We start from the raw sequence: 12,281 nt of genomic DNA, 5'->3' as shown, positions 1-12,281 counted from the left end.
TTTGAGAAAAAATTGTTATGATTTAGAATTTTGAAAGTTGTTTTGTTGCGGAATGAGAACTGTTCTGAAAGCAAATATGCACTAAGATACCAGGGTACTGTTTATTAGGATGGTATCCTCAACTTGCTAAAGGACTAATAAAAAAGTCAGCAAAAAAAAATCACAACTCAAAATGGTAACAGTTTTCACATGGCGATCTCTGCTCCAAGAATGCAAAAGACTATCATTTTAAGTGGAATGATCTCTACCTATAAATTATACTCAAATGACTAAACAAATCAGCATATGTTATCAAAGACAGTAAAGTAGAGTAAGTACAAAGAGCTACTCTCCAGGACTGTTTTACCAAAGCTTAGCAAATTAACCATCATTTGAGGGGAGAGATGGGGAGTTGCTGTGGGAATATGGACTAAGTGAATTTATGTTTAGAAAAAAATTATAGCTAAAGTATCTTTCCAAGACTATTTTAGACCTTTGACTGAATTGGAAATATGGCCAAATAAAATATTGCTCTTCATCACAAAAGTCCCGTACATTAAAAAATTACACAGTTCCACAGGTGGATGAGGGAGTGTGGTTATATCTAGAAAGATTACTTTTAATGTTTATTATACCTAGACACTTATTCTTATAAAAATGCTCTCCAAAATCTTGAGCAGAATTATCATACTCTGCAATTTAATGCTTCAATTGTTCAACACAACGCTCACCTATTTCATGTAAATTTTGCCTCAGTGCAAACTGTATTGACTGTTCTAATGAAGGATCTTTTTCAATCAGCATTTTCACAACCATCCCGAAAGTTTTGCAGTTTTGCCGATAAACCTTTGATGAAGGAACTGTTGAAGAGCTTGAAGGTGAAGTGCCTCATGATGTTTTCAAAGACTGAGTAGAGGGCTGGGGAGGTAGCTCAGTGGCAGAGCACTTGCCTTGCATGCATGAGGCCCTATGTTCGATTCCTCAGCACCATACAAGCAAAAAGAAAAAAGCTGGAAGTGGTGCTGTGGCTCAAGTGGTAGAGTGCTAGCCTTGAGCTGAAGAGCTGGGGGTCAGCGCCCAGGCTCAGAGTTCAGGCACCACAACTATGCTGAGACTTGTGGAATGAATATGCTCTGCTCCGTCCTGGAGAGTAGCCCCTGCTGCTGAAACTGGAGCCAGATCTGTTGTGTGGAGAGTCCTTTCGACCTCCAGGTGACTCTGAAAAATGGATGCTCCCTTTTATGGGGAGAACGATCCCTTGAAAAATGGGAAAAGTAGAAACTTTTTCTTCTAAAACCATCTCTTCCGTTCCTCATGGTGGTTGGAGAGTAGACAAGAAAGAGTGAAATTTTATTTTATGTAGCTTATGTCCCCTCTTTTTTATTCTTTTCATTTTTTCCCTTTCTTTTTTGCATGCCTTAATTGCTGTTCTGCCCAGGCGCAGATATATAACCTTCATCGATTATTATATGCTATCCCCCATTGAGTACACACATAATCCAGAAATTTATTACTCTATTCACAAACTCTTAGGCTTAAATTCTTTAATAGCAGTATTATCTCTTTATACCTATATAATTTTCAAGTAACTAATTTTAAGGATTTTTATTTTTTAGTTTTTCATATTTCCTTTCTGTTCCTCCCCTCCTCTCATCCTATCCTTTTCTTCTCTCAATAACATTTCTTTATATTTACATGATTTTGAGTTTCACTTTTTAAATTTCAATTGTTCTTTTTCAATGTTTTCTTTTTTTAATCTCTCTCCTAACATTCTGTCCAATCCTTTTCCCTCTCTGAAATTAGAACTTGATTAAATTCACTCCCCTTTTGCCTTTCCACATACAACTAAACTTATTTCTCCCACATATTTCCCTAAACGTAATAATTTCTGTTTTGCCAAATTCTTCTCTGCTGTTCAAAGCCTATTAATCATACTTGTTTGAATAGATTGTATCTGTTGAACTACATTTTATCTGCAGTCATTTTGACTGTGCAAATAAAGGACTCTGGTTGATGCTTGCCTTAAAATACTATTCGAGCACACAATTTTACTTTCTTACCAAATGGTCAGAACAAGACAGAAAAACACAAGAAAAATGGCAAATCCGGGTATCTCAACTCCCATTCATGATAATCAAGTGACAGAACAGTTAATGAATAATCCAGAGGAGAGTCCCCAAAAAGCTCTACAAACACTACTGCTAAACATGGTGAATGAAATGATTGAAAACTTGCAAGCGTCTCAGGATTAGCATGATAGGAAGAGAGAGGAGGCAAACCAAAGATCAACACAGAGATCTCGTGAGCATGAGGAACTACTCAAAGAGTGATACAAGAATTGCGTGAGCATGTTGAGAAGAGTCAATGAGAAATAAAGGAATTGTGTGAGCAGGCTGAGAACAGTCAAAAAGAAGGACAGGAATTATGTGAACGTGAGGAAGCTAATCAAAGAGTTATACAGGAATTTTGAGAGGGGGATGAGAATACACAAAGATCAATAAAGGTATTCATGGAATCTATAAACAGACAGCTGAAAGAATTCAGGTAAATCACAATGGGAATGCTGAATGGAGCCCAACAGAAGGAATGGGAGTTCAAGGAAACCATAACCAATCAACTAAGTGATTTTAGAATAAACACTGAGCACAAAATTAAGGAAGTAAAGAATTTCATACAAGATCGAAAACAAAGCTCCAACAAAGAATTTGAAGCCATCAATGCCAACCAATTAGAAGGAAAAGAAAGAAAAAAATTAGAAAGTCTTGACAGTAGGTTAGACCACGCAGAACATCGAATCTGAGGGAGTGAGGACAGCCAGGTTATTATAGAGAAAGAACATACAACTATCCAAGACAAATCCGAAAAATATGATACATCTATTCACCATTTGGGAGACACCATCTGACGGCCTAATCTGAGGATAATGGATGTGGAGGATCACATAGAGACATAACTTAATGGTCTAGCAAACTTGGTTAATAGGATCCTAGAAGAGAATTTCCCAAAGATGCAAAAAGATAGGCCTATTCAGATAGAAGAAGCTTTTAGAACTCCAAATAGACTAGACAAGAATAGGATATCCCACCATGACATTATAATCCGTACGGGATCAGTTTAGACAAAGGAAAAATTCCTTAAAACTCTCAGGGAGTAAAAGTCAACCACTTATAAAGGGAAACCAATTAGAATCACCTCAGATGTCGCAGCAAGACAATTAAAGCAAGAAGAGCCTGCGATGATCGAGGCCATGCTCTAAAGACAACTATCAATCAAGAACAGTGTAACCAACGAAACTCTCGTTGATAACTGAAGGTGAAATAAAAACCTTCCATAGCAAAGAAAAACTGAAACAATATGTCTCCACCAAGCCAGCCCTATAAAAGATACTTGAAGATGCCTACACATAGAAAAATCAACAAGACCACAAGAAAGGCCAAGAAACTGCACCCAAACTGAGAATCCAACAACCATAGGAAGAATCCAGTCACTGAAGATCCCAAGAAGGTGGATTACAATGCAGGAACTCTCAAACACCTATCATTCCTAACTCTGGACTTAACTCTCCAATTAAGTGACATAGATTGTCTAGTTGGATTAAAAAGCAAGATCCTTCTATCTGCTGCCTTCAGAAGTCAGAACTGGTCCATAAAAAAACATATTTTGAAGGTGAAACAAAGTCTACCGGGCAAATGGCTCCGATAAACTGGTGGGAATTACAATCCTAATATCACATGAAATAGACTTCAAATTAAAATTAGTGAGAATAGATAAAAAAATGTCGCTACATACTAATTAAGGGATGGGTCCTTCAGGAGGATATTACAATTCTACATCTCTATTCACCAAACCACGGAGCACCCAAATTTATCTAATAAACACTACATTCCCTCAATTTTCACATAGATCCAAAGACATTAATTGTTGGGAACTTTATCACACTCCTATCCCCACTTCATAGATCAACTTGGCAAAAAACTCAACAGAGAAACCACAAATCTAAAAACCTAGATTTAACAGACATCTACCTAATATTTCACCCAGCAGCATCAGAATACACGTTTTTCTCAGCAGCACACAGAACATTTTCCAAAATAGACCACATTTTAGGTCCAAAGCAAACCTGTCCAAATTCAGAAATATTGAATTTATACCTTGCATTACTAAGAACACAAGGGAATAAATTTAGAACTCAACACCAAAAGCCACCAAAGAAAGTCCTGTAACATTTAGATGCTAAACAACACACTGTTGAATCACCAATGGGTCATGGAAACGATTAGAAAGAAATTCCAGTGTTCATGATATTCAACAAAAATGAACATATAAAATTACCAGATCCTCTGGGACAAAGCAAAGGCAGTACTCAGAGGTAATTTTATAGCTCTGAGTTCCTTCAACAACAAATTGGAGAGAGCTGAAATAAAAAATTTAGATAGATCTGAACCTCCTTGAAATAGAGCAGCAAGATAAACCCCAATCCAGTAGACGGAAAGAAATAATCAAAATTAAATCAGAATTTAATGAATTAGAATCTAAAAAAAATACAAGGAATCAACCCAACAAAGAGTTGATTCTTCGATAAAATTAACAAAATAGACTTTAGAAAAACTTAGAAAAAGAATAGAACACAGCAAAATAAATAAAGTCAGAGATGAGAATGGAAATTTCACCACAGAAACTACCAAGATTCAGAACACTATAAGGGAATACTTCTCAAAACTTTATGCTAGTAAGGTTGAGAACTTGGCAGAAATGGACCATTTCCTAGCAAATATTGACATGTTGAAACTAAACCAAGATCAGTTGAACCATCTTAAAAGGTGCATATAAAGCATTGAAATAGAAACAACAATAAGAGACCTCCCATCGAAGAAAAGCCTAGAATAAGATAAATTTACAGTGGAATTCTACGATACCTTCAAAGCAGAACTTACACCAATACTCCTTCAAATCTTCAATGAAATTCAAAGAGAATGTTCACTACCGAACTCATTCTATGAAGCCATCAATTCCCTCATCCCATAACCAGGCAGAGACTCATCAACGAAAGAGAAGTATAGACCCATTTCTTTGATGAACATTGAAGCAAAAGTTCTCAACAAAATTTTGGCCAGTGGACTTCAACTATTCATCCAAATAATCATACATTATAATCAAACAGGATTCATTTCAGGGATGCAAATGAATTAATATAATTCATTACATCAACAAAAGCAATAATAAGAACCACATGGTTATCACAATAGATGCAGAAAAAGCATTTCCAATACTCGTTTACGATAAAGGTTCTGGAAAAATTAGGAATCCACAGAACCTGCCTCAATACAATAAAGGCTATATATGACAAACATACAGCCAGCATTATACTTAATGATGAAAAACTAAAGCCATTCCTCTTAACTCAGAAATCAGACAAGGATGTCCAGTCTCTTCACTTATCTTCAATTTAGTATTAGAATACCTAGCTACAGCAATAAGACAAGATGCAAATATAAAAGGGATCCAAATGGGGAAAGATGAAGTAAAACTCTCCCTCTTTGCAGATGACATGATCTTGTATTTAAAGAATCCCACGGACCTCACTCTCAATTTAATCAGGTTGATTCAAAACTTTGGTAAGTAGCATGGTATAAAATTAACCCTCTAAAATCCATGGCTTTTCTGTATGCCAACAATAAGGAAAGCATGGATGAAATCAGGAAAGCAACTACATTCGTAATAGCTCTACAAAAAATAAAATACCTAGTGAAGAGCTACAGTAACCCCATTTTAAGATTAACCCCACCAACCTGTAGCTGTGCTTCCCTCAGAACAACCTCAAAAGAGGAACAGTTCTCAAAAAACCGCAGGTTGCCACCAACCCTTCCCACCCTCAAGGAATAGAACTGTTGCCTAATTGTACCATCAGAAAAAGGTTAGTGCCATCAGGGTGGACTTAAACCCCCCGAACTTGTGAACTTGCTTATGTGGAGACCCTCTACCCTTGATTGTTTGATACTATAAAAGTTGTGTTAATTTTGTGCTCAGGGCCTCCTAGCATCACTGGTTACCTATTGTGCAGAGTACCAAGCTCGAGCTTGCAATAAATGACTCTTTGCTGTTTGCATTGATCATGGTCTCTGGTTGTCTGTGAGGGGGCATCCAAAATCTGGGCAATTCATCTGGGGGCTCATCCGGGATTTCCCCCCATAAACTCACCCAGACCCCAAAGCATGGAGTGGTGAAAAACCCGGCCAGTAAGTTGAGTCATTACCATTCTCTATTTTTGGTCACCTGCAGGTTCTGTATCTGTAATTCTGCTTTCCCGCGGGATCTGTATTCTGGTTGGCAAAGAGTCTTGTAGAACACGCTATAGGGCTCCCACGGGGTCTGTGGGAGAATTCCCCAGTCCCCATCTGGTGAATTGCTGTTTAGTGCAACATTTTTGTGGAAATTTTCCATCTGTAGTCTGGCACTTTCATGCCGGCATTTTTTGGAGAATATGCCATCTAAGTCTGGCCCTTTCTGGTTGGCAATTTACAACCCTCAGCATGTGTCTTTTTCTTTAGTTGTTTCTTTCTGTTGAGTGTTTTGTTTGTCGTTCTGATTTGGCACCTTCAATTTATCAACCATATTCAGGATGAAACTGCCACTGACTACCTGCAAGTGCTCCCAGCAAGATTTTAGCTTCAGGCCTTAGCCCAGGGAGGTCTGAGCATGTGGGAGAACCTGTCAGTCTGAAGGGATGGCCACTAGAGACTTCTTTCCCTTGCTCCAAGATGACTTGGAATTCTCCTCCTTGGAAGGCCCCTGTGTGTCACGTTTGCAGGAATCTAAATGAAAAATCCTCTGGAGGTGAGTAGAGGGGACTCAAATCCCCTGGTAAATGGATTTGAGGCCCAATTGTTAATAGTGGTGAAATGTCACCCCATTCACTGAGACCTGATTTTGTCTTTGTGGCCACTTGTCTGTCTTGTTTACATTGGTGTGGTTTCTGTTCTGTTTTCTGAGGTGGGGAAGTTCTTGGTGAAGGTGGCCAGCTCACTCACCAGACTCTGGATTCAGCTTTCTGAGTGAGAATGGTGCAGAGTTCTGATAGGGATGAACTGGGGGCCCATTAGTCCCCAACTCAGCCTTTGGTTGTTGTCTAGTTCTGTTTAAGAATTGGTACCAGTTTTAAGTGTGGATACTTGGTTTTTGTGTTTATTTGTGTTTTTGTTATTTATTTGAACATTTCTGGGGAAATAAAAGTTTCAGCCCCTAGCTGGGCTCAGTCACAGACCTGCTATGCCCCTCTTCCTGTGAGGCGTGGAAGGTTGGTTCCCTTGACGCCTCAGGCCACATTTTCTCCTTGTGGAGTCTGCCAGTGGGGAGGCTGTGTGCCTGGTTTGGACTTTTCAACTAGCCCTGACAATGTAAAAATTTGAAAAGTGCTCTTGTCTAAAATTGGATTAAAAAAAATCAGGCCAGTTTAGTTTCAGGCAACCCCCTTCTCCAGCCCTCCTCCAACAGAAGGGATTAAAAAGATCCATTGGTAAATTGCCTTGCTAAACAAGCAAGCTCTGGGAAAATGAAGCTCAAAAAAGGTACTTAGTTTAAAAGAAAAATTGTCTTAAATTTTTGTTTAAAAATTTAAAAAATGTACATACAACTGATGTTGATTTTTGTGCGCTTTAAGATCTGTGTGAGTGTTTTGTATGTGTTTGTGAACATGTTCAAAATAAAAATTGTCTGCATGCTGTAACAATCGGGTGAGTTAAAATTTAAAATGTAAAAGGTTATGAGGTTTGGACCTTACCAAAATTTTAAAGAACTTTTACATTGTTTTAAATGGATTTTTAGAAATTCATTAACTTAAAAATTAGAAAATCTGGTATTTAAAAACCTAATATTTTATAATGCATTGGCTGTTTGGGATTTAGTTCCCTTGGCAATAATTTGGGGATAAATACTAAAAATTTACATATAAAGGTTAGTTTTACACTGTCAAAAAATGTTACCTGTTCTGTCTAAAACTGTATTTTATTTAAGAACCCAGAAAAGGAAAAAGAAAAGAAAAGGGAAAAATTTAGAAGGTTATGTGTTCCTGGCTAGGTAGAATCAACGCCCTTAAAGTCAGCTTGAAGAAGTTACAGAATATAGACCTTAGACCACCATTCCCCTTTTAAGATCAAGAGGCCAGAGTCAGTTTTGGACAAACGAGGCAAAATAGATAAAATAATTATTTTTAAAAAAAAATAGGCATAAAGAATAGTGTTAACAGCTGTGCAAGTGTTCAGACTGCATCTGTTGGAGAAGGTTACAAGATTAAGCCTTTTGTGTTTGTTTACAAAAATATATGTTTAGTAAAAAAAAATTGTCATTTTGGTAAATTATCCTGGGCTATTGTCTGAACAGTCTTAAAATCCAACGGGGCCAAAGCCTGCCATGTCAATGCAGTTTGTGTAGGAATTTGCAGCCCAGCATGAGCTGTGACAGTCCTTGGAGTCACTGCGAGACCTGCTGATGCAGCTGCACACCCTAATGGGTAAAGTTTGAAGACCGGCTGACAGTCAACTGGAAGAAATCTATATCGTCACTCAGACCACCTCCACCGTGGAAAAGTAGTCTGAAATCCTTTCGGGTTCAATCACCTGAGACTCAACCCAGTTAAAAGCTGCTAAAACTAAGATCTTGTGGGACATTCTTTTGGGTAATATCCAAAAACCCTCTCTATTCCCACAGTGGATATTGGGAGAAAGGATATCACTGGCTTGCTTGCCATAGGCACTTCAGTGCATAGTGACTGGAAATCCACTTTATAGTCACAGCCTAGTTTGTCTCTAGTATGGTAAAAATCCGAGTGTGTTATCAATGCAGGTAGTAAAAGGAATAAGACGCAGCTCTGCTCTTAGCCTTAAAATCTAGCAAAATTCTCCATCTCAGTGGTGTTTTGAGGCTGTTCTGAGATAAGTTGGTTCCACAAGCAACAGGAAAAAATGGGCAGTTTTACACTCTAGCCAAAAGAAGCTCAAGGAATTGTAAAGAAGAGGAGGGTAGTAAAGGAAGCCTTGGGGAAAAAATTGGTATCCTTTGGATAAAAAATAAATTAAAAAGGATTTCTTAAAATGTGTAAAAAATATAAGGACCTTTGGTACTGTTATTTTTTTACTCACAATTGGACCTTGTAAAATAAGAGATCAGTGTAGTCCATCTCTTAGCTCTGAGATCCCAATACCAAACTGTAAATATAAAAGACTGTGCCAATTAGGGGACCATGATTAGTTCCTGATGCTCTAGAAGAGGATGGAATGAAGAGCTACAGAAACTGCATTTTAAGATTAAGCCCAACAACCTGTAGCTGTGCTGCCCTCAGAATAACCTCAAAAAAGGAACAGTTCTCAAAAAACCGCAGGTTGCCACCAACCCTGCCCACCCTTAAGGAACAGAGCAGTTGCCTAAGTGTTCCATCAGAAAAATGGCAAGTGCCATCAGGGTGGACTTAAACCCACTGAAATTGTGAACTTGCTTGTTTGGAAACCCCCTGAACTTTTGAACTCGCTTGTGTGAAACCCTCTAAACTTAATTGTTTGATATTATAAAAGCTGTGCTAATTTTTACTCAGGAACTCTTAGCATCACCAGTTACCGAGTGTGCAGAGAACCAAGCTCGAGCTTGCAATAAACGACTCTTTGCTGTTTGCATTGATCGTGGTCTCTGGTAGTCTGCCAGGGGGGATCTGAGATCTGGGCACTTCACCTAGGAATTAACTTAACTACAGAAGTGAAGGATCAATATGATGAAAAATTTAAAAACCTGAAAAAGGATATCAAAACAGAACTTAGGAAGTGGAAAAACCTCCAATGATCCTGGATTAGAATGATCAACTTTGTGAAAATGGAAATATTTTCCAAAGCTATCTACAAATTCAATACGATACCTATGAATATTCCAGCTTTATTATTCATGGAAATAGAAGAGTCATTCTAAAAATTCATATGGAACAATTAAAGACCCTGAATAGAAAAAATTATCCTTAACAGAAAGAACTGTGTTGGAGGAATATCAATACCAAATTGCAAACTCTACTACAAAGCCATATTAAACAAAACAGCTTGGTAGTGGCACAAGAACAGACCTCAGGACCAATGGAATAGAATTGAAAACCCAGAAATGTACCCACAGCACTATAGCCATCTAATCCTCGATAAGGGAGCTAAAAATTAGGATGGAAGAAAGACAGCCTCTTCAGTAAATGCTGCTGGCAAAATTGGTTAACAGCTTGTAGAAAACAAAAGCGAGATTCTAATATATCACCCTTCACCAGAATCAACTCCAAATAGATCAAAAACCACACAGTCGAAGGACACTCTGAAAACATTAGAGGATGGTATAAGAGAAACCTTAGGTCTCCTTGGCACAGGCTGAAATTTCCTGAAAAGAGAACCAGAAACACAACAAATCAAGGAAAGGTTGGACTAATGGGATTGTATGAAATTCCAGAGCTTCTGCATGGCAAAGGACATAGCTAGCAAGATCCATAGAAAACCCACGGATTGTGAGAAGATCTTCACTAGCCATAAAATGGTCAAGGGTCTCATATCTAAAATATACCTGGAACTCAAAAAATTAAATCCCCCAACAACAAATCCTCAAAGAAACAACTTCCCAATAAATAAGTGGGCTAAAGACTTAAAGAGAAACTTCTCTGAAGAAGAAAGAAGGATGCCCAATAGACACATGAAGAAATGCTCACTTTCCCAAGCCATAAAGGACGTCCAAATCAAAACGACATGGAGATAACACCTCAACCCAGTTACAATGGCTAAAATCAAGAACTCTAATAACAACAGATGCTGGAGGGGATGTGGGCTGAAGGGATCTTTATTGCATTGTTGGTGGGAGTGTAAACTTGTTCAACCACTTTGGAAAGTAGTATGGAGGTTCCTCAAAAGACTCCACATAGAGCTCCCCTATGACCCAGCAATCCCACATTTGGGCATTTACCCAAATGATCACAAACAAGACCAAACTAAAGCTAAGAGCACAACTGTGTTTATTGCAGCATTATTTACCATAGCTAAGATCTGGAACCAACCCAGATGCCCCTCAGTAGATGAATGGTCAAGAAAATGTGGAATATATACACAATGAAATTCTATGCCTCCCTCAGAAAGAAAGGCATTACCCCATTTTTTAGGAAATGGAAAGACTTGGGAAAAATTATATTAAGTGAAGTAATCCAGGCCCAAAGAAACATAGTTCTCATGGTTCCCCTTATTTGCAATAACTAGTATATGTCTGAGAGAAGCAGAAAAGTTCAGATAAATTAATTTGAGGCTAAATAAACCCCAAGATAAGGATTCAATGGTTTTTCTTCCTTGCAATTATTTCTAACATATATATATATATATATATATATATATATATATATATATATATATACATATATATGATGATTTTTTTGTTGCTTTGCACATCCCTACCCCATGGTATAGCCCCTGTTCTCACTGTATTTGATGTTGGTATACTTTGTGGATGGGAAGGGAAAAGGAAAATTGTTTAAAGAGATACAGGGGGCCCATTGCAACAATGAGATGTACAAGATATTATGTCGAAAAATGAACCTAACAACTTTGATCGTGGGACGGGGGGGGGGGAGGGTGGTGGGGGCGGATGTGGAGGTGTGTCGTGGGGGGGGGCGATGGGAAGGGATGGGAAGGGGAAACAATGGAGAAGGCAACAATGCTTGATAAGAAATGTACTCATGGGCTGGGAAGGATGCTCCGTGGCAGAGTGCTTGCCTTGCATGCATGAGGCCTTCGGTTAGATTGATCAGCACCACATAAGCAAACTGAAAAAAGCCGGAAGTGGCGCTATGGCTCAAGTGGTAGAGCATTAGCTTTGAGCTGAAGGGTTGAGGGACAGTGCCCAGGCCCATAGTTCAGGCCCCACTCCCGGACACCCCCCCACCCAAAAAAAAGAAATATACTTATTACCCTGTCCATTTAATTGTATACCCTCTCTACATTATTCCCACAATTAAAAAAAAGACACAATCTTTAACTTCCAAGTAAAAAAGAGACCAATAGCATACTCCCCACTTAATTTAGATTCTTGAAAAAATATTTACTTGTCTTTTTTCCACTTAATGCTCCAAAATAAATGAAAATTTTAAGAAAATTAATGTGATTGTCATTACTTCAATCAGAACACTAACTGTGATGTGCCCTCTTTTTCTCACTTTGCTCTTGGAAAATACTCCCTAAATTGATGATTTTGTGGTTGATTTGAGAGTCAGAGTTAGGGGCTTCTACTTGTATGATTATCCAAGATGGGTTAAA

At 38.2% G+C, this 12,281-nt stretch overlaps 1 pseudogene; it reads right to left on the bottom strand.

Moving 5' to 3' along the window:
• Positions 1–543: 543 nt before the first annotated feature.
• LOC138813093 (periphilin-1-like) lies at positions 544–1,295 on the bottom strand (annotated as a pseudogene).
• Positions 1,296–12,281: the final 10,986 nt, after the last annotated feature.

The sequence above is a fragment of the Dipodomys merriami genome, unplaced genomic scaffold (assembly GCF_024711535.1).
Source record: "Dipodomys merriami isolate MVZ:Mamm:240054 unplaced genomic scaffold, mDipMer1.0.p SCAF_584, whole genome shotgun sequence".
NCBI lineage: Eukaryota > Metazoa > Chordata > Mammalia > Rodentia > Heteromyidae > Dipodomys > Dipodomys merriami.
This window is presented reverse-complemented; position numbering and strand designations above follow the sequence as displayed.